Here is a 4,029-nt window from a genome sequence, read left to right as displayed (position 1 = left end):
GTATCCAACGTAACCACGCCACATTGTAAAACATGACCGTGGGGCACTCATGAACCACACATATTATAAAACATTGACTAATGTGTGTCAAAAAGGACAAACATGACTTGGGAACCACACATATTGTAAAAACATTGACTACTGTGTGTAAAACCTGACAAACATGACTTGTGAGTACTCACGAAAAACACACATTATTAAACAAACATGACTTGGGAGTAAAACATGAGTTGGAGTATAGTCTATACTAAAATGGGTGCTGCTCTAAACGGATGGAACAGTCAGCCAGTTGAACGTGAGCACTGATGGCAATGCCACCGACGAGCAACATGCGGGAACTTAGGATAGCAAGGCACTTGCTGCAACTATCATGATCGAGTCCCGGACGACACGTTGCATGCCCGTAGGCACTGGGTGAGCCCCTGGTGCCTACACTGGACGTCTTGTAGTCGAAACCCTTCGAGGGCGTGTTTTCTTCCAGATCTTGGAGCAGCTTTCCCACAGTTTTGAACCAACCAGGAGGTGAAAGCTGTGCGTCCCCCACAGATAGCTGGAGTAACATGAGAGGTAAAGCAAAGCCGAAGGACCTGATCGCCATGGCTGCCTCCAATAAAATAATATCACCTTTAATAATAAAATAAACGAAAGCCAAATGAAATCCCTTCGAATGGAAAACGTTCTTGCGGCACATTGTTCCGTGTGTCACTCACAGAAAAGATACAATTTTTTCATTTTGGATGAACCATGCCGTTTTTTCTTCACACGTATGAACCATGCCATTTTTTTTCTTCACACGTATGAGCCATCACATTCTGTCCTTTAGTGTCAGCCTTACTCAGCGGAACGGGAATCTCGTACCATGAAGTAGACATATTGGTTGGAGATTCTAGTATGAAGGGGAATCTACTATCATGAAGTAGACGTATTGGTTGGAGATTTTAGTATGAAGGGGAATCTAGTATCATGAAGTAGACGTATTGGTTGGAGATTCTAGTATGAAGGGGAATCTAGTATCATGAAGTAGACGTATTGGTTGGAGATTCTAGTATGATGACGTAGTCCATGCAGTATGGGAATTTTCAAAATTACTTATGTCACGTTCTATTTCCTGAAGTTCATGTATTTAGTATCATGAAGTACGTGTTTCATTCTAGATTTTAGAATCATAAGCAGATGCATTTAGTATCATGAAGGGTTTATTTTTTCTTAGATTTTGCTATTATAAGTTTATTTTATCTTATATTTTATTATTATAAATTTGACGTATGTTATTTTGTTTGGATAAGGATATTGGATTTTAATATTATGAATTGGATGTATTTTATTTTGTTTGAAAAACTGTACCTGATTTTAATATTACGAATTAGATGTATTTTATTTTATTTGGGTAACTATTTTAGATGTATTTCATGAAGTAGATGTATTTAGTATCATGGTGGATTATAAAATTGTAAATTGGATGTATTTCATTTTGTTTGCACAACTACACCTGATTTTAATATTATGGATATGATGTATTTTATTTTTTTGGACAATTGCACTAAATTTTAATATTATTCATATCAGGTATCAAATGCTAGGTATTCTATTAAGGGCATAATACATCACTCTTATGAAATGATTCACAAGACATGGTATATTGTGATATATGGACGCCAAAACCTATGGCAATATCATAATTTTTTATGGCATTAAAAATTGACATGCCTTAATTATTTGCATTCAATGATGATAAATGATATATGTTGGATATGACATATTATATAAAGGTTAATAAGGACAGTTGTGTGTATTTGGAACCTTGCATATAGGAAAAATCCATGCATTAATTGTGATAACGGTGGGTTATTAATGGTATGAAATTAATACCTCAACATTATTGGAATTCATTATGGTTAATCTCTACAACTCATTTGATCATTTGAAACAATTACCTCAAAAGCATTGGGTGCCTATGCTCAACCAGCTTTAACCATTTGGTATTCTTGACATCTAGTTAGATAATGGGACACTATTCTCTTCATATGTGGCCAAAAGTATTGGTTTCAGACTAAATAAATTGTAATTTTTATAGGTTGGATGCCCAACATAAGGCACTCTACGCATCTCACTCAACAACACTTTTTTGATCATTTAAGAATTTGGCACATAAATCCTACTTTTACATAAAAGAACTCCATCTTCTTCTACATCATAATTATAATGAACCTCATTATTGAACTTACATAATAACATTTCTTTTAAAGTAATAGTAAGTAATATCTATATAACTTTTATCATACAATTATCAATTCTTGAAAAACTTATGTTCACAATCATATTGAACAATCATTATTGATGAGAACTTAAGGTTTCTCTATACACTTATTTTGACTATTAAATCCTACTTCTATGCATGTTTAGTTCTTTTCATTTTGAATTCCTTTTTTATTGGTATACAAATATATCTGTCAAAAAATATATATTAGTTTGTTTCTGCAAATTTCCCTTTCATTTTTATAAGATCTCCACCCCCAATTACTTGACTTCATTTATTACCCTTTGTATAATTAGAAATTGTACTTTTAAACATGTAATATTTTATAATAGAATACCTTTATTTATTTTTACTTATACTACAATTTGGCTTCACCTGGCGTCACATCATATGCATATATACATATGCGTAATCGTATATGTGATTTTAACCAAATCCACAAATTCATTTGTTATGTTAATATTATTATTAAGGTTTTTTCCTTTCCAATATGCTACTATTAGTTTATTCTCATGAAACCTTTAGGATCATATTTTGAACTTTTAATTTGGTTAATTCGGTCACAATCCTTACCAACATACTATATCAATTACATTGTGCATGTGTTTCCTCCCATCACATGCATTTATCCATTAATAGACCATTACCATAGCGATATATATAACTAACCTTTAGGATGGTCACACTATACATTGATAGCCTTTTACACGAGTTGTACATGTGCTATATTATCATAAATACCATAGGGAGAGTATCGAAACTTGAATCAATGAGGTTGCAAGTGCTTCCTAGTTGTTATGGCATAAGGGTTTGTACCAATCGATGGTTGCTATTGTTTTGCATGTTATTAATGGTGCTTATTGTTTTAGTGTCGAATCATTCTTATTGACTACCATTTTTGTCAAACATGTGAATTGATTTTAGATATAATTTGATGGTAAATAAAATATTTCAATATTTATTTGGAATAAAATTTAATTTAATATAGAAAAATCAATTACTTCTTAATAAGAGGGATGCATAATTGGTTTAATTTTTAATTGGTTCTATTTTTAATATACAGTAAGAAATAGATGTTTAAAAAACATGTCAATGTTTGTTATGAACAAAATATAATGTAGAATATTTAGAGAGAGAGAGTGAACGAGCAAGAAAAGTCAAATAAGAATATAGATACTTATGAATACAACGAAGACATATATTTAGAAATATATTAATAAAAAAGAAAAGAACATTTAAATGTGAATATTGTTGAACATAAATAAAATATTTGAATACCCATTATAATATTTCAATGGTGTAGCAGTATAAATTAAATGGTAGGTAAAACTAGATAGATATCATTACATGGTGAGCATCGAAACACTTACTCCATGATACATGTGAAATTTACATATTAAAAAATACACCAAAAAATTCATAAAAATTTAACTAAATATATGGTTTTCTTAACCTAGGAGATTTACGTACATTATTAACTTCTAAATAGTTTTTCTTATAATAACATGAGAGAATATCATGTCTTATTAAGACCGTCTATACAATATGAAAATGGTTCATATCGCATTTTCTTTACTTAATTGATTTGCGATAGATTAATTAAGAGACCATAACTACCTTGGAGATAAATCTCAACCCTTGATCTATGAAGAATGATAAGAATATTTTGGCATATTATAATTAAATTATGGAAGGCCTATTCCACACCTTATAAGCATAAGTATGTAAAATAACTATAATTTCTTTTGCTTAAAATATTTTACTAGTCTGTT

At 31.0% G+C, this 4,029-nt stretch overlaps 1 pseudogene; it reads right to left on the bottom strand.

The window, feature by feature from the left end:
• Positions 1-247: 247 nt before the first annotated feature.
• On the bottom strand, positions 248-598 carry LOC149170930 (antifungal protein ginkbilobin-like protein pseudogene; annotated as a pseudogene).
• Between the last annotated feature and the right edge of the window lie 3,431 nt (positions 599-4,029).

This window comes from Pinus tabuliformis, chromosome 4_2 (genome assembly GCF_031772625.1).
Source record: "Pinus tabuliformis cultivar Carrire ecotype Pingquan chromosome 4_2, CPIR1, whole genome shotgun sequence".
In the NCBI taxonomy this organism is placed as follows: Eukaryota; Viridiplantae; Streptophyta; class Pinopsida; order Pinales; family Pinaceae; genus Pinus; species Pinus tabuliformis.
Note: the sequence above shows the minus strand (reverse complement) of the source record. Positions and strands in the feature narration are given on the sequence as shown.